Below are 25,065 nucleotides of genomic sequence, written 5' to 3' on the forward strand. Positions count from 1 at the left end.
TCGGCTGTTTTCAGTGGTGGCAGATGACAGAACAAGGACTAATGGTCTCAAGTTGCAGTGGGGGAGGTTTAGGTTGGATATTAAGAAACACTATTTCACTAGGAGGGTGGTGAAGCACTGGAATGGGTTACCTAGGGAAGTGGTGGAATCTCCATCCTTATTGGTTTTTAAGGCCTGGCTTGACAAAGCCCTGGCTGGGATGATTTAGTTGGTGTTGGTCCTGCTTTGAGCAGGGGGTTGGACTAGATGACCTCCTGAGGTCTCTTCCAACCCTAATCTTCTATGGTTGGCTGCACTGGCCTGACATCCCATATGATGGGTGGCAAGAAATCAGATCTTACAACAGGACTTAACTTTGTCTAGGGGAAAGAACTTTTATTGTCTGTGCAGGAGCGTGACCCAGTGATCAGAGCCACAGGCGTGGAAGCCAGGACTCCGTTTTGTTTCCAAGAGCAAACTTTATTAAAAGGCTGCATTGTGGGTAACTGGCCAGGAATGGGGGGCGGAGGGGGGGGGTGTTTGTTTAAAGAGCAGGGAATGATCAGTAGGATCCACTGTGTTTCCTGTGCTTGGAAATGAACCCTGAGCGATCCATTTCCACCGAGCTCTGGTCCTTGTTCTGTTTGGTGTTAAAGACGGCGGCGTATGTGAGAGAGCAGGATTCTTGTCGATGAAAACTCCAGACACAGGTTCACCTTCTGCTGCCAGGGGTGTTGATATGAGGAATCTCTACACTGGTCTCCAGTGGTGGAGGGACGACCCTACACAGCCTGCGTGGGTCCTGCAAAGGCAGTGGAGAAGCCTTTTTTTTAAAGTGGGGCAGTGGTTAATTCTGGACGCTGGCGGCGCTGATGGGCCAACATCTCTTCACACTGATTCTAGCTTAAACACGTGGCCTTTGGAGATCCTGCAGTATTTTTTTTGCAAGAGGTATTTGCTCTAGTTTGGCCAAATTCCACCTCCCCACCCACTTGTGAGCATGTGCACAAACTCCTCTCTTATTCTCCATCACCCAGCTTCCCCTCCTGTTCACCATCCCATCCAATCCCTGGGGCACCTCCAGCGATTGCTGGCATGGCAAAGCGACACTAGGAAAGCAGTTCAGGCTGTTCTTGCTGCCTTTAATGCAATAAGCATAAATGATTCTTTTTTTGGAAAGGAGGGAGTCCCACTTCCTACTCCTTCATTCCCTCCCCTCCTCCCATCCACTCTCTACTGCTCAGCTGGAAAAGAGGGGGAGGAGCCAGCACCATGTGACCAGCCAGCTGTCTACAGAACATAGCAAGGGTTCTGTGGACTAACAGATGAATCCATGGACCGCTACTTGGAAACATCTTACTTTAACATTTCACCTCTTTCTTTCTTCTGCCCATCTTGAATTTCTTTTGATTCTAGCAATGGCTTGGAAACAGATCGATCGTTCTGAACTTTCTGTATTATATTGATCTGGTTGGGGTTTTCTTCTTTCTTCCTTTTTGTTGTTGTTTGTTTGATGACAGAAAGTAAAACAGGAAATTGATTACGAAAGAGGGAGAGACGTTATTAATTCCTGGCTGGTTCTTTGTGCGTGTGTGCTAGTACTTATCAAAGGTGGACAGCGAGGGGTTAACAGTGCAGGAGCAGGGGGTAGCTTTTGCCAGGGGGAATGGCTTTGTGTTCTTTTAGCAGGGTGTGATCAAGATGATTTGAATTCCAGTGGCTTTGAATCATGCCTTCATCATGAGATAAATAAACCACAAAGACTATGCAGTTTACTGCATATAAATATAAGAGCTGCCCTACTGGGTCAGACCATGGTGCATCTTGCCCAGTATCTTGTCTCTGACAATGTACCAGCTCTGTACCAGAGCTTCAGGGGGAGTGTACAGAACAGGGCATTTATGGAGTAGGTCTTGGACATGAGATCAAAAGATGCAAATGCGTGGGAGCCTCCTGTCATCTAAATTTTGAGCTACATCCCAAAGAGTTTGGGAGTGTTTCATTGGGAGCTTTGGTTGGTCCATTTTGGAGATAGGTGCGAATCGTGAAATTCCAGTCTAGGCTTGTCCAAGATTCAGATGTCTTGTTTAGTCCTATCTCTGTTAAACCAAATAAACCAGACATGCCTTGTTCTGATCTCATGTGCACTGGTGTAAATCAGGAGTAACTCCACTGAAGTCAATGGAGGCACACCATGCTATGGCAGGTGAAAGGGAGAGCAGAATTGTGTCCAACATCCTTTTTGGACCCTGTGGTCCCATGTGAGATCCTGGGGCATTTTCCATTAGAGAAAAAAGTTGTTTGATTGTGCTTGGGGAAAATATTTCCCTTCCCTGCTTGCTGTCATGAGAGATGTGGGGCTGCCCCCAGCCAGAGGAGGCTGGATTTTGGTGGAGAAATGATCTCCATGTGTCTAGAGCTTTTGTTCTGTGGGATGAATGAACTGTATAAGATATTGTATTGCATCGGCAGCATTTCAGCAACCCACAATCTCCTGCCTCCTGACTCATTCCAGGTGCATGGTTCTCAGCCCTGCTGGCATACCGGGCTAGGTAATGTGTGTTCTGGTTCTACCAGGGTGTCAGGTCATGTCAGTGATGTGAACTTAAGGCTGGTAATTCCAAGGAAATGAGACTATGGTCTTACCTTCCCAGGCCCTTTATGAAGATCCATGTCAATGATAAATCAGTCCCTTTCCCTTGGGAAAGCCTAAGGCATGCCACTAATGTGTGGTGGAACCTGTTGGAGAGATGAAAATGGAGTGAATTCCCCTACCAGATATGGGAAGGGTATCCTTATCCATTGGAAGAGGGGCAAGGACCCCATAGTCAGTGAGGCTTAGTTTCCCATGCAAAAGCAGGACATGTGGGTTACCTGGACATCCATGGATGCCACCCCCTTGGCTGTGATTTTGGGCCAGCCAGAGAATTTCAGGGAAGGTCCACAAAGGTAAGGTTGGTTGGTAACCCCATAACCACATCTCTGGGTGGCATCACTTGTTTCTGGAGGCACGATGCACTGCCTCCTGACATATGGATGCAACAACATCTCATATTGATGTGTAAGCCAGACCGTGGTGATTCTGGGACTTCAAAGGGAGGGTGGATAGTCATTTGTCTTGGATGGTTTAGACAAAACAAATCCTGCATCTTGGCAGGAGGTTAGACTAAATGACCCTTGTGGTCCCTTCTAATCTATGGGACTATGATTCTTGGTCCAGGCCAGGACATAAGGAGACCTTGGGTGATGACACTGAGCAGCAGAACATAAGAACAACTGTACTGGGTCAGACCAAAGGTCCATCTAGCCCAATATCCTGTCTTCTGACAGGGGCCAATGCCAGGTGCCCCAGAGGGAATGAACAGAACAGTTAATCATCAAGTGACCCATTCCCAGCTTCTGGCAAACAGAGGCTAGAGACACATCCCTGCCCATCCTGGATAATAGCCATTGATGAACCTATCCTCCATAAACTTACCTAGTTCTTTTTTGAACCCTGTTATAGTCTTGGCCTTCACAACATCCTCTGGCAAAGAGTTCCACAGGTTGACTGTGCATTGTGTGAAGAAATACTTCCTTTTGTTTGTTTTAAACTTGCTACCTATTTTCATTTGGTGACCCCTAGTTCTTGTGTTATGAGAAGGAGTAAATAACCCTTCCCAATTTACTTTCTCCACACCAGTCATGATTTTATAGACCTCTCTCATATCCACCATTAGTTGTCTCTTTTCCAAGCTGAAAAGTCCCAGTCTTATTAATCTCTCCTCATACGGAAGCTGTTCCAACCTCTAATAATTTTTGTTGCCCTTTTCTGAACCTTTTCCAATTCCAATATAGCTTTTTGGAGATGGGGCGACCACCTCTGCACGCAGTATTCAAGATGTGGGCATATCATGCATTTATATAGAGGCAAAATGATATTTTCTGTCTTATTACCTATCCCTTTCTTAATGATTCCCAACATTCTTTTTGCCTTTTTGACTGCCGCTGCACATTGAGTGGATGTTTTCAGAGAAGCTGTGTGAGTCAGTGGGAACTAGAGAGAACCATAGGGTCTGTCTGTATGCAGTGGCCTCGGTAAAGAATCGCTTTTGTGTTCATTGCCACTGAGACCCGTCTCCGCATGCTTCCTTCATCCTCCAGGAGAGGGAGGGGAGTTCTGTTGTATGATCCATTCCATGGTGCAGCCTATCTGCCCACCTAGTGCCTGAGCCAAAGCCCGGGGTCAATGGGAGATTTCCTTTTACGTCACGGGACTTTAGATCAAGCTGGTTTTGTCTGTGAGTCACCATCATGGGAACAGAATTTCTACAGTCTTTAGCCCCTTCCTCGGGTTTCTGCCTGAGAGGCTCCCTGTGTTAGCAGCAGTGGCTGGAAGAGCCCATTGCAATGTACGAGGGATGACTTCATCTCTCTGCATATGACTGTAATGCAGTCAGAGGTGTGACTGCAGCAGGTGTAGCTTGGACCTGGGTACCTTGAGTAATAATGGCAGTGAATCTGCTGCAGCACAAGCTAGTGACTTGAGTTCATACCCAGCGGTAGGGGTGGGGGCCTTGGGCAGCCTATGCTGCCAAGGCTTTCCTGTTGTTGGTACTTGCGCTAGGTAGATCAAAGCTAGCTCCAGTATGTCTGCGTGTGCTGCAGTCACACCTCAGATTGCGTTTGTAGACAAACCCTTAGGATGTGGTTATGAAAAGCATCAGAGGAGGTTTGGTGAGGGGAAAAGTGGCAGCCAAGCAAGCAACACCCTGTAGTCAAGAGAGTCTCTCTCTTTTAATTAAGTAACTTACGAGTGAAATTGGCACGGGCTTATCTCTTTAATGCACTGTCCTCCCTCTGACATATTCCAGCATCCCTGCCTGTCAATGCCGCTGCACCTTGAAGGAGAAAAGAGACAGATCGCTGTGCCGTCTTGCCAAGGGGCCAAAATAACTTTCCCAGCAACAAGTCGAGCAGATCCGGATGTCAGTGACAGGGCTGACACTCCCCACAAGTTGCATCCCTCCCCCGAGACTCAAATGCAGAGAGCCAATTCACTGAAATGTCCTTTGCCAAATCAAGGAGCCACTTGGGTCTAGCTGATGAGGCCTGAGGCAGACACAGCAGTGAGGTAGGGATATGCTGCAGTGTTCATTTATTTATTTATGAAGGGTGGTTTATTCCAGCTGTCCCCATCATCCCATTGGTTCAAAGCAAAAAGTCGCCATTGAAGAACATTTTCTTTATTCTGCCAAAGTTCTGTTTGCAATGACATGTCAGACCACATGGGCTGGGGTGATGGGAGAGGAGTCATCCTTTTTTTTCCATTTTATTGTTTTTTAATAAAACAGTTTTAAAAACACTGACATCAAAGGCATCATTTATATTTTAAAATGTGGGGAAATAACTTTATAATGAGGATTCATAGCAGGGAATGAAGACTCTGCCTTTATTACATCCCCAGCTTCAAAACCCTCCTATTGTTCTAGCTGAAAGAAAAAACAACAACTCTGAAGGGATCAGTAAATTAGAGAGAAGAGTAAAGTTGGAATGAGCTATTAATCCTTAAAGTGGCAGGGCTGTGGTGAAAATCATACATGGTACATAGCATTATGCGGTTGTTATTGATTAGGGTGACCAGATGTCCCGATTTTATAGAGACAGTCCTGATATTTGGGGCTTTTTCTTATATAGGCTCCTATTATCCCCCACCCTCTGTCCCGATTTTTCACACTTGCTGTCTGGTCACCCTATTATTGATGGATTACAGTTGCAGCTAGAGGCACATCTGAGAACTCCCCTCCCCCCCGTGCTAGGAGCTGTACAGAGAGAGATCCTGATGTTGCAAGGTGCATGCCTAAGTTGAAGTGCATGTGGTTGGGTATGTGGTAAATCGGGGCTTTTGTGGGTCACATTTGCTGCTTCAGAATACAAAGTGGTATCATCTGGGCCCAAGGGAATTCCACAACAGAGGGGGAAGCTCAGCTAGAATAAAGCAGTAAAGCCGGGACTTTCGCCAACCATCCCCAACCCTGTGGTAGGACATGTGCACGTGTCTAAGCTCTATCAATTCTCTGCTAATGCGTGGTCTCATACGAGAGCCTTTATGTAGCTTAAATTTATACCAGGGAAGCCAACCATAATGCAAAAAGGATCAATACCCTTAATATACAGACGGGAGGATTCCCAGCTGCATGGTATACGGGTATGAAGCTAAGATGCTCTTTGGTTTTGGTTCACCGTGTCTTTGCATTTCCCTCCGTCTGTGCATAGACCATTTTGTCCCCAGTGGTCAGGGCAGACTGTTAGATGTGATGCCCACACACTGTGCCCTTTTTTTGGGGTGGGGAGGGGTGCTCTACTTCTGCTGTTCCTTGATTTTAAAAACGACAAGGTAGCTCGGACTGAGAGCCTGCAGTTGCTCTATGTGAATGGAAAGATAAGAAATAAATATTGTCCAAAAGCCTGTAAACTCTTTGAGGGCAGGGTCAGTGTCTTCATATGCATTTGTACAGCACATAGCATGGTGGAGCCCTGACTGACTGGAACCAATGGGTGATACGGGAATCTATAAATAATAATCCTACAACTGACAGTGTAGCTCAGATATAACCTCCCTATAAAAGCTGCTAGTGAATTACCCATTCACAGATAAGCCCAGGGAAAACAGATGCCTTGCAAGTTACCGTGAAGGCCAGTAAGTCCAGCCTCTGCTGGCGCAAGGTGGTGGGAACTTGTTGATGGAGCCAGCTGAGATTATTCTGTCAAAAGAGAAACTTTTCACACAAGTGTATCTGTTTCTGTGAAAGCTTCAGAATTTGGGGCCAAATCTAGAAAGCAGAGTGGCTCATAGCCCAGTGGTCAACTCAGCAGGTATGCGAGAGACCCAGGTTCAAATTTCTCCTCCCAACAAGTAGAGTGGAGACTTGCAGTTTGGTCTTCTTCATCATATGCCCTGGCTGGGCTGGGGTGGGGTCTTTCGTGGGTAAAACTTTCACAATCTTGAAAATTTTCACAGGATGGGGAAGCTGTCTCCCATCGAGCTCTACTCATGGAGAGTGTCCTGCCTGGAGCGTCCTCCCAAGGAACTCTGGAGGGTCTGGCTTCTGTGCTACCCCACCCCGGGCGACACCTTAGATAGCCATGACTCAAACCATCAAGGGCCTTGCAGGGCAAAGCCAGCCCCCTTAGCATCCACTAAGCAGATGTGAGTGTAGATTACATAGCACCTGTGTGCTCCCTGCACAAAGGTCTGCTGAGAGAGGCAGTATAGCCTAATGGATTAAAATAATGGGTGGGGTATCAGGCGATCTAGAGTCTATTCCCAACTCACCTGTGACCTCAAAGTCATTTCCTGCCTCTGTTTCCCCTCCTCTCCATTGTCTATTTAGATTAGAAGCTCTTGGGGGTAGGGACTGTCTCTTTACTACATGAAGGTTACTGCACCTGGCCCATTGGCCTGCTGTACTATTATCAGCTACTCTGTGGCCCCAACCCTCTAAAACCTCACCTCTGCTGTAGGACGTACTGATCTCTTTATAGAGGAACTCAGTGTTGTTCATTGAGATACACCTAGCAAGGCCTGAAAAAAAAATCACTGTTTTTTTTCCTTGCGCTAATGACCATGGTAAAGCGGGGTAAGGATTAATTAGTTAATGTCTGTAAAGCACTATATAACCTGCCAAGTATTATTAATATTATCCAATTCAAAAGCAAGAGCTTTACTTATGATTAATTATTATTATTACAACCACTTTGGCAACAACAGGGAAATTCAAGGGTTTATGTAGAAAGCGAATGCTAGGACTCCCCCCTGGAGTGCTTGGGGAAAACACATTGGGTTGTTTGCATAGCAGGAGGATGTCGCTACAGTGAGATAAGAGCTTCCTGGGACGTTGGGGAAGGGAAGGCCCTGGCTGGCGTGTAAAGAGCTAGACGCACTGACGCTAAAATGGGAAATAGTTTGGCTGTCGGAGTTGTGAAGTACGTTGATTGCAAATGCCTCTGACGTGCTTTGAATGTTGCCTGACACATTCTCGCTCAGAGATTCAGCCCGAAAACTCTCCACCTTGCTAGTCACCACCCGGATTCCTGCCCTGGCAGGTTGCTCTTCTCAGGCACTAGCAAAATGAACACAGAGGAGGCTTTTTCTACGTGGCAGAGATTCCCCAGATATGGGAGTGAGCCGTATCATGGTAGGGGCAGCCTGACAACCCTTCCAGCAGAGGGAGATTATGTCAGTGTCACCTGGCTCTTTGGGAGCTATGGTTTGCTTTGCTGTCTCACACTGGCAAAGTGTGTCATCGCCTCTACTGGCTGGACCAGCACATAGAGGATTAAAATCCTACTATTGCTATTAGCTAATGGAGTTACTGCTTTAGCGCTAGTGGTGGAAGCCTCTGCTTTGGTGCTGCAGGACCCCTGTTCAAACCCTACTGGCAATGTGTGACTGGTTGCATCCTGCTGCAATCTTTCATTGCCAGTAGGGGATGGGTACTAGCAAGGTCAGCTGTGCACAAGCTAGGTCCTGCCCCCTGTCTGAATAACCTGGATGGGGTCTAGGGAAACCTGTGGGCTACACGGCTTTAGGCCATCATCACGCCCATATCTGTGAGAACAAAGACTGGAGGTCTGTGCAGGGGGAAAACCTCTAATTACACTGGCTGCTGCCCCACAGTTTGGTTCCGTGTGGTGGATATGATGTCCCAGTTTGACACCTCATATTGTGCACGATTGCTACTGTGATGTCATTAAACAACGTGACAATGAAACAAACCGAACCATAAGAAAACTACAAGAACAAATGGATATAACCTCGACACTAGGAAGTTTAGACTTGAAATTAGATGAAGGTTTCTAATCATTAGAGGAGTGAAGTTCTGGAACAGCCTTCCAAGGGGAGTAGTGAGGGTCCCCGCCCCCCAATGAAATCTTCAAAACAATTTTCTGGTCGGGGTGGAGGAGAGGGGATTTGCATTTGATGGGCAGTTCCGAGTTTCAACCAGATCCGGTGCAGCCATCCCATACGGGAGCCTGGGATCCTACGCATCCAAGCACCAGTTCCACAGCACTTCTGCTGTGTCAGGGCAGGATCTGGGCCATGAGGTGGCACTATCCATGGTACCATCCAGACTCATGTCAGGGGCACGTGCAGCCTATAAGGTATATTTGGTGTGATCCGTGGATGGTACACAGTTAATCCAGCATGGCATGATGTGTCAACACACCACTTTACTACCCATTGTGGGTACACTGTTTGCCTCAGGGGTACTATGTGACTCCCTGTTGGATCATAAAAGATGGATCAAACAAACAGCAGTGATGTATGCAATAGTCAAATCAATGCTATTCGTGCAGAGATGTCATTCCAACAAGACACAAAGCCCAGGTCCTGAAAACACTGTCACTGTTGACCGTAGGAGACTTTCCCTGAGAACAGGGGGGTGTTTTTAAGCCCAAATGTCCTGGCTAGATTCCAGTTCAGGCAGGTACATTCTGCCAAACTTACCAAACAAAAATCTCCCTTACAGTTCCAGTTATGGTAGGGTTTTTTCACTCCCACTCCTAGAAACTTGCCACCAGTGCAGAATGTCGGCTGTGCTCTACCCCAGAGGTGGCTGCATTTCAGCGGTGGGTGAGTAATCCGTGTAGCACATCAGATAAAGCATTTGGAGTATTGCGTGTTATAAAACCATAAGTGATTCCTGTTTGCTTGTTGCCTGCCTCCGCTATCAAGAATGTCCTCTGTCATCTTCTGGAAACCCTAATGTATTTTTTTCCCCGTGCTCTTGTTTCTGCACTGCTCTCTCTCACACACACACACACTTTTAAATGATTCAAATGGTGTAACGAGCTGAAAGGGATGTTAAGGCAGACAGTCAATTAGCGGGCACCCATGGTTGCCAAACAAACCTGGAAAATGAGGGGAGCAACAATTCTACACAACTTCCCAGGCCCAGTACCAAACTGTAGCTGGCGCCAGCTGTGGGCTTACAGCGCACAAATATTTACCCCAATCTGCCGCTGTTGCAGACATGCTGTAGAGGGAAAGCACACTCAGGGAAGCCCTGCACTGGTTTAACACCTCGCCAAACTACTACGTCCTTGAACTTATTGGGTTTTTCTAAGCTGGACCCTCAGAAACCTTTCCTGTCACTGGGATTCATAGGCACCTTCAAATGTGAGTTTATTTTGGGTGCTCTCCTGGTGGGGTGATAGGGCTTTTCCTTCCCACGGGAAATGGCTTAAAGGCAGCTTGGTCTAGTGGGTAGGGTATTGACCTAGGCATCAGTGTTCTAAGCCTGACACTGACCTGCTTTGAAATCTTGGACAAGTCACATAAACCCTCTGTGCCTCAGTTTCTCCATCCAAAATGGAGATAATGATACCCGTCTTTCTAAAATACATTGAGATCTATGCATGAAAAGCACTGTGCATTGTTACTGAACTACAGTTATCCTCTGAAAACAGGTGCTGTGATGCCATTGGTTTATCTTTTAGGGCCTGAACCAAAACCCACTGAAATCACTGTGGGAGTCTTTCCGCTTATTTCCAAAGGCTTTGGATGGGGCCCATAATGACTTCAAATCAAAGTGGCTTAGTTTGCATGGACATAGATGCTTTCTTCTGGTTGCTAGTGCCACAAACTCCACCTGAAATCTCAAAGTCATTTCTGCTTCTTTAATTTGCACCACTGTTCATTGCAAACCACTGGCAATTAATCTGATAATTTGTGTCTATTTTCACTGGTCAGTTAACTGATCATTGATACATCCCCAGATTGTAGGATGGATTTGTTGTTCAGAATTATTCATACAAGTCTTCTGTGACTAGCATTTTGTCTGTGGATTATTCATAAATAGATTTCAGTGTCAGTTAGTTACACAAGTCAAACATTAGTGTTCTGGTCCCTGATTGGATGATTTATGTCACTAAGCAACATGGCATAAACTGCAATTTGTATAATTAAATAAATAATGTGCACTTCATTTTTTGGGTGAATATATTCAGAGCTTAAAATCTGCTTTTCTTCAGTAGTCATGACACTATGGCTCAAGGGTTCAAAGCTTCATGGAAAGCAAGCACAAAACGTTTGTGAAAATGGTTGAATTGGACAAAAATGTGCAGTCAGTTTTTTCCACAATCTGCTCAGTTCCAGTCTCCAGTAACCCCAACCCAATCAAAGCGTGTAGGGCCTCTTTCCCAACCTGCAGCACCATGCAATTCACATGCTGTGCAGAGTCTAAACGCCTCCCCTTCCCTGGCAGTTGGCAAGTAATGATACCAACATTCATCTCAAACCTTATCCCCAGTCTAAGCTTCTCTTGGGGCTCCTCTCAAGACTGCTCAGCCCACTCCCTAGAGTCTCTCTCCTCAGAGTGCTACTCCTCATCCACACAACCACAAGTGGGATAATGAACCACTTGCCCCTGAACGCACACATCCCTTTCTCAGCAGGATCAACACCTGCTAACAGGGTGGGTGTTTCAGGCTAACATTGAAGGCCTTTTACAAAGTGTTAAAGTATAACTGGGTTGCACAACAATAATACATCTCAGCGGGGGGTCAGAGTGCTGGTAGTAAGAAGGAAAGAAGCCAGCTTGGCTTTCAGATCCCAGGCACTTAGAAATAGCCCATCTTCCTACGTGCAAACCGAGAAAATCTGAGCTAGGTGCATTGAAAGGCAATGAACACAGAGCCCCTGGGAGATATTTGCACAGAGGCACTTTTCAGAGCAGAATGGCCCTTTCAACTTTGATGAACTGAACTCTGCACTAATCTAAAGACCGTTACACAGAGGCTCGGAGCCCTCTTTGATGCTGCAGCTTGAGTGGATTTTGACTCCCACTGCTTTCCTTATGCCATTTGTAGAGACTGATCATTAGCTTTCATGCCAGCCACACGGCAAAGGTTGCCTCACGTTGAGTGCAGCGCAGCATCATTTAAATCCGGATCCGTTCTCGGACAATCCCTGAGCACAATAAAGGGCCTAACCACACAAGTCAGCTGTTTGGGGGAAGGGATTGACTAGTTCTAGTTCAGGTGTTTAATTGCACATCTGGCTACTCAAACTGGTCTATTGGCAGACAGGTACATTAGTCTAAATATCCATTTTGGCACTTGTAACACCATTGCTCCAAGAGAGACTGAGAGTATTTCTACACGGCAATTGCAGGATGTGATTACACATACCTGGGCTCGCTTTGGTCTTGCTAACGTGAGGATCCGTAGCTGTAAAGCCGCAGAAGTACAGGCATCGGTGCGGACTGTACGGAGCTGCCTGGGACCCTGGCCACGGACTTGGACTAGCCTTTGGTGCTGCCCATGCTGTTACAGTGTCACTGCTGTCATTATTGGAGTTAGCTGGATCGGACCTAGCGTGGGTATGTCTAGATCTGCCGCAGTCCCACCTCTGACTGCAGTGTAGACAGAGCCTGAGTTTGTTACTGGGCTTTCTGAGAGGAGTGGAGTGAGGGGGGGAGCGACATTGCTTCTGGGGTTCTTACCCCTTGGCAGTCTTTATGGGCACCGTGGGCCTGAGCCATCTCCCACTGACGCCAATGGAGCTGTTCTATTCATATCTCCGGGAGGTGGGTGTGGCTCATTATGCCTGAGGAATGTGGGCGATCGTTGTATTGCACACCCCAAAACTCCAAGGGACCTCCAGTCCCCATACTGGCCACCCACTGATAATGAACATCCTTATGGAGCATCAGTGTGGATTGAACGCAGGAGGTTGGCACCCAAAAGCTCAAGCTTCTCCCACGTGAGCTAAAGGAACAACACACAGGGCCGGCTCTAGGCACCAGCAAAGCAAGCAGGTGCTTGGGGCGGCAAATTTGCAGGGGCGCAAGAATCCAGCATTAGAGCTGAGAACCAACAGGGGGCCCTGGGAGCTGTAGTTCCTTGGTTAGCTCCCTGCCTATAGAGCCAGCCCTGGAGCAGGGAAAGAACTACATTTCCCAGCATTCCCTCGGCCACAATTAACTGCCCCAGCTCTGGCCCCCACCTGCACCTCCTGCCACCCCAGCCCTGGGCTCTTCTCCCCCCCCCCCGGTTATTAGGACTGGAATTGCTATTTTCAACAGCCATTGCTTTTTTATTATTATTATTTATTTTTATTATTATTATTATTAGTTTTATTTGTTTAAAAGGAAGACAGTGATATTGCATTGGCAAATTCCCCATAGAAACAAAGAATGGAACAAAAGAATAATAAAGGCACCTCAACTTTTCCTCATTTATGTAGGACAGTCTTATAATATGCATCCAGATATCCTCCAATCACACAAGCTGAAAATTGTTCCACTTTACTGCAGTTCTGTAACCATATGGGAACCAATCCTGTCTGTGTTCTGTGCACATCCAAAATTCCTGCAGAATGACCCGCCCTGGGAGCGAGTTACCAATGACCCAGGGCTGGGGCGGCAGGAGGGTGCAATGGCAGGGGGGGGGGGGGGGGGGGGCCAAAATTCTTTTTGCTTGGGGCAGCAAAAAACCTAGAGCCGGCCCTGACAACATACCGAGGAGGTAGCAGTAGTAGGTACTTAGCATCTCTCTGAATGAGCTACTTAGACTTAGCCACCATGATACATTGTTATTATGTGAGCGACGCTGATGACAGCTTAGCCAATAGCCCTTGTGTTTGTGTTTTAATTGTGTTATGGGTATTTATCCTGCCAAGTGTGAAATATCCTGCAGTGTGGATACTGCTGTGTTTCAGATATGGAACGGCTAGTTAGCAGCTGTGACTGATAACGGGTGTGTGGCATTGGTAGGTTATATGAGTGCTTGGAATTATGCTAAGGTGGAGGGAATGTTGATCTTCCTGCCTTAATTGGGTGTAGGAGGGTCTCTTAGGGAAGCTATCTACCAGCATTCAGGAGGCATTCGGTGTTGTGACTGCATATCTGGATGTTGGTATTCCAATGCCTGTTGTGGCTGGTCATTTTTTCCACTGTATTGAGGGACAGAGGAGGTCTGGCAACACCAACACCACAATTGTCATGTTTGCTAAACCTTTTCTATTACTCTTTCTGCATCAATTTCAGTTCTGAATATTAATCTCCTTCCCAGCAACAACGCATGAGAGTTAACGGCCTTGGGAAAGTCACATCACCAGCCCATGCCTCAGATTCCCCAATATATTCGTTAATGGGCAAAGTTTACCCCTGCCCAGAGGGCCAGCACAAAGTCCAGGCAATACGTAAGTCTCACGTTAGCTCTGAAAAGCAGGACGTAAGAGGTGCCAAATCTGTATGCCGGCCCTCTGCATATGGGTGAAATTACAACCTAAATGCGTTGATTGACTCTGATGGAGGGGTGCTCTAGGATTGCAAAGCACCCTTGTTTCATCCAGTAATGCTATTGACAATGTTTCATGGTGTTTCCCTTCCCGCTCCAAAAGGATTTTCTCTTACAGTAGATGGCAGATGTAAGTCAAGTCAACACTTGCTGGAATTGCACAGCTATGAATTTTTCATACAAACAAGGAAATTTGAGACCTGGTCTGGTTGTTTTATTAAACATACAAGCAGGGCTCCTTCAGGGAAGACATCCCGTGCAATTATAGAGCTGTGATTGGCATTGTGGATAACATGGCTGTACAGATGTTAATACCTAATTTGCTATAGCACTTTGCTCCGGGGAGATCTTGCCAGGAAAGGAGGCAATTTGCTTCAGTTTAGGACTTCAGTGGGAGACCACCCCAATGGAAAGGGGAGAAAAACCTTGGCTAACTGGATCAGCTGCCATGGGCTTTCTCCAAAGGGGGTAGTGAGGTCTTCCAGACACAGAGAGTACTAGGGGGCTTATGAAAGAGTTTATATAAGTAAAGCAACTCAGTCATTGAGTGTGATTAGTGCTCTGTCCTAGTTATCATTTTAAAAAATCCTGTCAGGTGATTTGGACCCAAAATGTAGAGGGTTTATTCTATGTAAAATGGTAATACACTGCTACCCCGGTATAATGCGACCCGATATAATACAAATTTGGATATAACGCGGTAAAGCAGCGCTCCGGGGGGGCAGGGCTGCGTGTTCCAGTGGATCAAAGCAAGTTCGATATAAAGCGGTTTCACCTATAACGCAGTAAGATTTTTTTGGCTCCCGAGGACAGCGTTATATCGGGGTGAGGTGTAATATATAATACAAAATCTTTTTCATTCATTAAAATAGAATCCGTTGCATTGAAACACTGTTTTTATTTTAGTTAAATGATAGTCTCCTCTGAATCCACTGGGCAATTGCTCTGTGTGTTACATATCACCTTCCAGTGGCTAATTCACCAAAGATGTGAGTCTACTACTGCTACTAGTTAATGAAGCTTCTCCTTTAGCTCAAGTGGTGGAGGCTCATGCTCTTAGCACTGAATGCCCTGTCCCCAGTGGTGACCCATGAGGGTCGTTGTTTTGCATGGGATTCAGAAGGAGTGTCAGGGTTGAGCTCCTTCTGCTGAGTTTGAGGACTAGCCAGACCAGCCTCCAAGCACATTAATGAGCTCAGCTGGGTTGCTGTAGGACCACTTGATTGTCCGGCCCACTTGATTGGCTGAAGGGAGTCAGCGGGCCTGCTTTTAGGCTCAGCAGCAGGTTGCTAGCTATTCACTGTTTGTAAACTCCTCCCTCCCCTCGTTGTGCCTGCCCTGCTAGCCCATGGACTTGACTCCTGATTCTGGCCCTTGTATCACATTCCTGATTCCTGCTCCAGCCACTAGGCCTGACTGCCCATGTCCCAGTGGTGACAAACAGGAAGTGAAACAGGCCAGGCTAGCTTTCCTGTGTGGGTGGAGTGAAGAGCAAACAGCATCAGTGTTGAGATGTACATGAGGCGAGAACAACCCTTTCAGTTTCTGCTCTCCACTTATATAGTTCAGTCACTCTTTGAAATGCCTTTTCCTGAGGGTTACCCTAGATAAAGTTCATTCTCACTGTGGGGATGGCGATGAGGAGTCTGGTGGTAAAAAGTTCCATGTAGTTGTTTGTAGCTGTTTGTTCCTACCCCCACTCCTTGCTAAAGAATGGCCACTGGATAGGTGATTTGACACCTGGCTAGAGGTATCAACTTGTCCTTTGTCTTTGAGAAACCGGTTTACTCCCTCCCCAGACTTGTCTGGGAAACACACTTAAGTTGTGATTTCAGCTTGTGTTCATAAGTTTACATTTAACGTTGGTACACCTGTTTCACCATGATATTATTGACCAGGGAGTTCCTAGTTTTCAGATGATATCTCGAGGCAGTTGTGTACAAAGATTATTACAATAGTGTGTAGGATGTGAATACAGGGTGCATTCAGTCACACACGTCCTGCAGTAGCTGGCTAGTGAATCATCAGAGGGCGGGCAGATGAATGAGGACAGACCAAGGGCTTGTCTCTACACCACGCAGCTTTTAGTGACAAGGCTGTGCTTGTCGCCAAAAGTCAGCATGTGTGAGTGCTCTTTTTTGGTACTGACAAAATACTTCCAGCCTGGCGAGCAGCGTTAGCTTTGTCGGCAGGAGAGCGCTCCTGCCGACAAAGCCGCGTTCACTCTGCCACTTGCATCGGCAAAACTTTTGTCTTTCGTGCGGGGGCTTTTTTAAGTACCCGTGAAAGACAAAAGTTTTGTCGACAACTTCGCAATGTAGACAGGCCCCAAGTGATGCAGTGGGTGGAATTAGGGTGACTTAAATCCTCCGCCCTTTACAGTTCTAGCAGGCACCTTAAAACAGATTGCAGGTCATTGGCTGCACTGAAGAAGCAGCTGCTTGAGTGCATTGTTGGTGGCTTTTCCCTGGCATAAATGTCCAGGAGACGAGCAGTGAAAATGGGAAGCTGGAATACTTCATGCTAATCCCATTTTTTTGCTGAGCGATATTACCTGTTGTAATGCTATCCAGACCCCAGGGTGAATTTCAATTTTAAATGCTTCAGAAGTAAACAGCGGTGGGGGGGAGAACCCATGCAAACTGAAGCCAAAAACCAACCCCCTGACAGAGCAATGATACCTGAGAGGATTGGAGCCAAATAAATCGGACTGAGCATCACAGATATTTTCTAACCTGACTTGGCAAGTGGCCCCGCTATAGCTACAAGTTTTCTTTTCTTAAATGTACTGCAACGCTAGCATTGAGTATTACACCATGACTAGTGCTCTGAATTACAATATCACCAGAGCCTTGGGAGGATTCTTGTGACCAAGTAACTATTAATGATCTACATGTGTGATGATATCCTAAGAAGCAATCGAGCGGTTAAAAAAGAGAGAGAAAAGGACAAGGACCAAAAAAGAATTTTTGGAACAATGTGCTAAGTTTGCTCACTTGAATTGGAAGCCCTTTCTGGAGAGCTTTTGTAGCAGAATTAGCAGCAACTAAAGCTGGGCAAAAACCCACTTTTTCTCGTCCTGTGAAAATTTTTGATTTTGAAAAATTTTCCCTTCCCAAACCAGACCGAAAAGTTGAAAACTTGCACAAAGCAAAAATCAAAAACGTTGCAGATTGGCTCAATCAAACCATTTTGTTCCAATCATTTTGGAAAGTTTAAGCTTGACGTTGACATTTTTAATTTTTTTCTTTTTTTTTTTTTTTTTACTATAAATGAGCATAAAGTTTGAAACGAAAAGTTGTGTCTAAATGGAAAAAATTGAACTTTTCATGTTGAAAATGTTTAAATGTCTTGTTTTGACAACTGCAACATTTTTCTTTCCTCAAAATGTTTTAAAAACAAGTAATTGGTCAAAACTGACCCGTTCCCAAGAAAGTTTCAATTTTGACAGATTGGCATTTTCTGACCCAAAAAAGTGTCAAAAAAAAAATTCCTGACCAGTTCTAGCAGCAACGTCAGGTCGATATGACTCCTGCCTTGTGCATATTGTATCAGCCAGCCCCCCGCTACTGTGCATGGCTGTTACACTTCCAGTTTTCCCCACACCCATTCCTGTGTAATAGTCCTACCACTGAGATTATCAGCAAGAGGGATGGGCTACTCTCTGGTAGTATTAAGATTAAGCGTCTTTGTTATCTCATGGTCTATTCTTTTCTATTGCAGCAAACCTGCTTTGCTGCAGTATGTATGTAATGACCGGAGTACAGCAACATTTCCAGTTGGGAACTGTTGGTCATTTTGCTGTCAAGAAAGCACATAGAATTATTAAACTAATGAAGCAGGCTGGGGGGGGGGGGAGGGAAGAAACAAGACTTTCATTCCTGACACATGATATCCTGCTGTCAAGGTACTTGTTCTGTATACTAGATGATGCATCCTAGCAGATGTCAGCTCTCATGGGAAGCAGACACTGCCCTATACTGGATGGAGTATGAACTCCTCAGCTGTGTGTCATAGGTTCCTTACTGCTAATGACAATTCTCTTTTAGCTCAAGTGACTCAGTGCTTTTGGCACATGAGGCGCTGGGATCTGTTCCCCATGTTACTAAGACTTTCTGAACGGGTGTGGTGTGTGGCATTGCAATGCTTGCGAAGGCTTTGCTGGTCATGGATTTGTGGCACTGGTTAGCAGAGATTCCATCACATGTGAACTCCCGAGGCTTGCCTAACTAGGGCAGGGTATGAAATGAGCCAAGTAGCATGTGTGCGCAACACTGCCCTCTGCAGGATGGAATCAGAATTGCTGCATTGTGGAGCATAGGCCCGACACTGCTGAGAGCTAAGGGAGATTCTACTTTAGCTAAAGAGCATTCAGGTGCTCAGACACAGCTGCAGTGAGCATGGTGTCAAGTGAACCCTTAGAGTGGAAAGTTCTGAGTTCTCTCTGGGTTGCAAGCAGCCATGGTGAATGACAACCATGAAGTCCAAGTTAACAGGGGCTTGTTATATCAAGTTACTATTTTCATTTCCTAACCAACTACTAGTAAAACTAGCCCCCTGCATCCAGTGTGTACAACCCCGAACTCTGGGCAGCCAGGGGCTATAGCTAGACAGGTCCCATGAGTCCAGAGAGATACAAACCTGCAGAGTGAGGCTTCCCAGATCAGTTCAATGTCATAGAAACACTAGACAGCAGAGGGCTAGGAACTGGGACTGGATTCCTTTACCAACATGTACTGGATTTTGACTCTGCCTTAACAAATTTCCCTTTTGAACAGACTCTCAGCTTATTTGGAAGGAAAATTTTTGTTGAAGCCTTTCCTATGGAAATCAACTATGTCAACCACACGGATTTTTCTCCCCCGCAAAATCTTATCAATTACAAGGAACTTTCATTTTTTGGGGAAAAAATGGGACGTGAAAGGTTTCAGAATTTTTGGAATAAAAAGTTTCAATCTCTTTCCAAAATAATATTTTGTTTTGACTTGCACTTCATTGTTTCTTAAAAAAAAAAAGAATTAAAAATAAATAAAAAGGGTTGAAATTTAAACAAAACGTTATGAATGACCCAAAACAACCTCTCCCGCCCTCCCCTCCCCCGAATTTCATTTTGAGAAACCATGTGAAATTTTGGCTTTTCATCACAATTTGGAATGCTCTCCCTTCCCCCCAAATCTAGACTTTTTTTTTTTTTTGGTGTGATGGAAAATCCACTTTCTGAGCAACTCTAATCTAAACCCTCTGTCTGTTCCCTCTAAATAAAGGGTTCCTTGATCCTTCCCAGCAAACTGTGGGTCCAGTTGGGCCTCTGAGGAAATTCTGCCCTGGCAAGTCCTGGGGCAGAATCTCTCCTTCTGTCTCTAGTGAGTTTACAAAAGGCCTTGCTGCGCTTTTCCCAGCACTTAGATTTGGGGTAAATAAGAGATTTCCACCCAGAGAGCAACAGAAGATAGGAGCTATAACCCTGCCAAGGAAATGACCCTCCCACAACCCCTGACACCACTCCAGCTCAGCCCCTTGTGTTCATCTCTCTGATGAAGTGTATCAACTCTCTGCCCCTTTTGGAACTTGATAACATCAGCTGCCCTGCATAACCCCAGGCAGCCCTAGCCTTAGCCCTGTACTACCTAGACAGCTATGCAAAGGCCATGCAGGGACTCCCCCAGTGAACCCAACCATAGGCCCAGTTACAGAGGAGGAGAGAGCTACTGCGGGCTCTGTATATCTTCTTATGCACTCCTCCTATGCCAAGCCCTGGCTTTGGGATGCTAATGCCGAGAGGTTCTCTGCACCGTCAGTCTCTTCCCTGCTTCAGAGACAATATCCATTTGTCCCTGTTATTTTGTGCCTCTCCCTCCAGCCATGTGTGATTTCATTTCAGACTTTATTAGAAGCTCCCTGAGGAGCCTGGCAGCTGGAGTTCTCCCCCTCATTCAAAGGTCTCGCGTTCCGTCTATAAATCACTATTAGATGCTGGCTGCCTTCGCTCATTATCCATTGCAGCATCAGGGCTGCTCCTGAAGAGAGCACTCTTTCCATTCACTCCTTCGCTCAGCCAATTACATTGATTGCTTCACCTAGGCTTCCCCAGCCCTGAGGCCTAATGAGTGATGCTGAAAAATTTGCCATCAAAAGCACTCGCAGTAGGATGGAATTTGGTGCACGGGATCGGGCACTGGGCTGGGAGCAGGGCACCTGGGTCCTAGCCTCAGCTGTGACCTTTAAGGCCTGCCTCACTTTCCTCCTCTGTAATAATAGGGCAGATACTTTCCCTGCTTTGTCAAGTGCTGCATACGACTGAGGTGTCATTCTCTGTGACCTACGCTGCTAGCAGAGGGGCTATTTATCTGATCTTCTCCCCTGCCCAAATCTTTTGGGATCCACTTTGTATCTCCCATAGAGTAGCTGCTGCAAAGTTACAAAGATGATAAAAGTCCACACACTGCCCACCTGAGGATGTCAGAATGCTTGACTGGCAGGAATTTATTAACCCTCCCAAGGCCATTGTGAATGCAGTAATGATTCTTATCCCCATTTTACAGATGGGGAAGCTGAGGTCGGGGGGTGCAGATGCTCAAAGACACAATAGCAAGTGGGTCAGAGAGTTGTAAAGACAACTTAGAATTGTGTCTCTCGGTCCCCTGCCTTATACTACCTGATTCTGTGTCTGTTTAGGGCTGGGTTGTGCCGAATGCCAAATCTGCCCCCTTATTATTGGGGAAGAAACCAGAACAGTCCCTGCACAAGGGAAAGGAAGATCCCCTTACAGCACCCCTGTCTTGACTTGCAGGCCTGTGTAAGGACTAGGCAGAATCTAGCGTTCGTCATTGCACTAAGCATGGCACGAAATCAGCAAGCCAAGCTCAAAACGTCATTTCATGGTTCTCCTCGCTTCTTGCTGGGCCCCCTACTAATGAGTAAAACCAGCAGGTGACCTGAGGTGGTTGCTGATAGAGATCACTGCACCACGCACTGTTGGATTCGTGGCTCAGGGGTGCCCTAAGGGCTCAATCTTACAAAGCGCTGAGCATCTCTGGCTCCCATTTACTTCGACAGAAACTAAGTGGTGCTCAGAGCTTCACGGGATCCAGCCCTAAGGCACCATTGGGGACATTCTATCAACCTGCTTCTGCTTGCTGTCAGTGGACTTGACCTAGTGCCCATTGAAATCAATGGGAACCTTTCCATTAACATCAGTGGACTCTGCATCAGGCTCAGTAGAGCCTGTCACTGAGTATGCTCAACTGGGCTTGATCTCAAGTCCACTGAAGTCCCTGGAAAGACTTCCATAGTCTTCAATGAGTGCTGGATCAGGCCCAGGGTGAGCAAGGGGGGCAGAACCAGCTTATGTGAGTTGCAAGTCAACAAGGCTTATATGGTAGCAGTGGGCTTAGGAGCAGCAGGTCGAGCTCACAGCTGGCCAGCTGTGGATGAGCCGCCCAGGACAGGAAGCACGTGGAAGTTCTGCTGGCAAAGCATCCAGCCGTAGCCATACTTACAAGCTCCACAGGAGACTTTACTTTAGCGACTCCCTCTACTCATGTGGAATGTATAAGCAGCACAGTCTCCTTGGGTCTGTCGGTTTGTGTTTTTCCTTCTTGTGGAGTTGATAAGGTCTGCAAGCCTGCGACCCTAGAATTTAATATAAACTCTGCCGGATCCCAACAGCTCTTTATTCCTGCAGAGTTTATAAACACTGCAGGATTCCAGTCCCCAGCAGCATGCTCTGCTCCTATATGGTCTGAACAATGCTTATTTCCAGACCCTGCTGGCTCCCCCTTCTTCACCTATATTAATATGGGAACCTGGCTGAGGAAAGACTAAGGACTTTAGGATCTGTCCTGAAAGAAATTTTGCATGGGAGAGCCCTGTTCAGTCCTTCCTAGTCCAGTCCCCTGAAGTGCAGGGTCCGTGCCTACAGTCTATCCTTTCTCTTCATTTTTCCTCCTTGCAAGAGGCTAAGCTTAACACACATGCAAACTGATCAAGTTAATTCACCTCCTGGAAATATGCATAGAACAAAACTGCTTCCTATGCCTTTTACCTCCAGCATGTCATGTTTGCTCCGAAAGGCAGCAGCAAATTGTCAGTTTCTTTGACAGCTGTCAATCCTGCCTGCCGCCAAAAAGACATGCAACACTTGAAGGATTACTCTGCCGGTATTTACCCAACTTCAGGCTGGAACCCAGCTCGCATGAGAGCACAAATGCCGATTGAGATTGCTCCATCGCCTTATGGTCTCGCACAATTTGTTTCCCATTATGGCTCCGCTGAAGTTTAAAGACATCAGAGTGGACTATTTTTACTCCTGGGTGCTGATGTGGCATACTGAGAAATAATGAGGCTGGTTCGGAATGTAGTTCCGGTACATACTGCTCAAGCAATTCCTCACACAGTGGCGCACTTTCTTCCCCATCCTTCCCCTCATGAGGGTCCTCACATGGTGACTAGCGAATGGGAAGGAACTTTTATTGCTATGAGTTGTTTCTGTGCCCAGCTCCATAGGATCTAGGCACTGAATACACAGTCAAGGCTAGGCCTCAAACACACAGTACTGAGGCTTTCATTTTCAAAGCTATCTAAAAGCCGAGGTGGTCGTATGAGCAAAATTGGACATCTGGATCCCCTAGGTGGCTTTCATCCCCTTTGCCCCCATGTCTTTGTCAAGGATGTGGCTTTGTGCCACCCCTTGATTCTGGGAGTTGTGGCCAGATTCTGATCTTACCTTACACCCGTGTAAGCCCAGAATAACCCTTCCCGAGCTAGCTGGTGTCAGAGCTAGACTAAGAGCTGGGTTCGTACCCGTGCAAGGGAGCCCTTCTGCCCTGAGGCCAGCCACCCCTTGGAGCTTGTCTGGGGGTGCAGCAGTAAACAGGACTACTTGCCCACTGACTTCTTCCCCAGCATAGGCAGAAAGGCAGCTCCACTGTCCCACCCTCTTGTTCCTGGCCAGCAGGAAGGCAGGGAGTATTGTCCAATGCTCTGCTATATGCCAATTGCTGCCCCTTTGAGTCACAGCTCTTCCCCTGCTTCTTCCAAGGGATACTTTCTGGAGCTACTCCAGGGCTCGTGCAGTTTATACGCCACCCCGTGTGCTAAGGGCTGGTCCTAAAGCCAGAGCCTAGCCTAGAATTTGGCTCTCCCCTTTGTCCACTACTGTCTTTCCACTGCAAATTATACTTGATTGTTCTTGTTTGCAAACAGGTGGGGTTCGCTCTAGCTCACGTGCATTTCAGGGAAGAGTTTTGCAGCTGGGCTGTTCATGCTGCAGTTGCGAAACCGAAAACTTTTGCCTCTACCAACTAAAACCCCCAGGAAGAGATTTATGAGCACACAAACCCAGGCTTTTATTTATTTACATTGCTGTCATTACCAAGCGGACAGTCTCTCCTTTGTCTGCAAACCTGCTACTGTAAGGACAACACAGCTGCCAATGGGGGTGGTTTGAAAGTGTGGTTCTGTGGTGAAAAGGGGCCGAGTAAAAATGACACCGTCTTACTCACAGATTTGTATTCAGAAGCCTAGTCACTCATTCTAGTGTCTAGAATAAGGGTTTCCTACTTCTAATTCGGCTCACCCCAGAGGAGCCAGTGCCGCTCTGGGAGAGGAATGCCAGGTGGCCCATCCTCCTCAGAATTGTTGCATAGGTTGTACTTATAGGAACTTTCTTGTGGGTAATGGGTGAACCAAATCCACCTGTCCAGTGTTAGGAGAATTTGCAGGGCATTTTCAACTCCCCCCCCCCCCCCTTGTGAACAGAGAAGATTGGATCTCAAAGTCATTGAGAGACTCCAGAGCTGCCAGGCTTGCAATTCTCTGTGTGATGTTTTCTATAAAACTGTTTAATGGCCCTGTTGGCTGATCATGTGCCCTGTGCCCATACCTTTCAGCCCAAAAATGTTTGGGTGGGGTGAGTGCCAGAGGTTGCCCCTTTGGGGAAATCAAGAGATAGATAACTTTGACCACAAAGAGGACTGAAACCCGCAGCTGGCTGACCTAAAGTCAGATGCAATATGGTTTAGCTAGGCCACTCAATGTAGCCTGTTGTTTCAAATCACGTTTCCCTTGGCATCTTCATTGTAGTCCCTCATATGCATTAGTAAACAGTCTTTTATTACATGATTACATACTAGTTTTGTCCAAATGGCTCATCAGCAGGGTTTGAACTACAACTGTAGCACAACTACAACTGTAGCACAGACTTCCACTGCTTCCACTACAGGAGTAACTGAGACAGGAAGCAGGCTGGGCTCCGTTTCTTACAGGTATCCGTAGTGGGTTAGTGCATTGTGTTAAGAAGTGAAAAGTTGGCAGTCTGAGTCCAGCAATGGACGCTTGCTGTTTTGTTCCTCATGCCACTTATATGATCCTGATTGGCGCTTTCGGTGCTATTATAACAAAATATGAACTCACTCTCAGCACCAGTGTTCTATACGATCTCCTAACTACATTATAACTTGATTAAAGAATAAAATGTTTGACTTTAAGGTTACAGCTGCATCGTCTTGCTCTTGCATGTTGACTAAGTGTAAGGACACACAATGAAACTTCAAACATCAAAAGGAGCATAAAAAATTGTAGTATTCTGAAGAGCTAGCAAAGCGTGGTTTTATACCTTCCACTCTCTAAAGTACCTGCTTCTTGATAGAGCAGATTTATCTTTGTCATCTAGAAAAAGAGTCATTCTCATTCTGAGAGGATAAAAGCCCCAGGAATTGTCACATTCACATACAAAAGGCCTGATGTTCTGTCAATTAAGAGAAGTATATTTGTGTAAACAATACACAAAACCAAGGAAAT

The sequence above is a fragment of the Trachemys scripta genome, chromosome 21, assembly GCF_013100865.1.
Source record: "Trachemys scripta elegans isolate TJP31775 chromosome 21, CAS_Tse_1.0, whole genome shotgun sequence".
Lineage (NCBI taxonomy): Eukaryota > Metazoa > Chordata > Testudines > Emydidae > Trachemys > Trachemys scripta.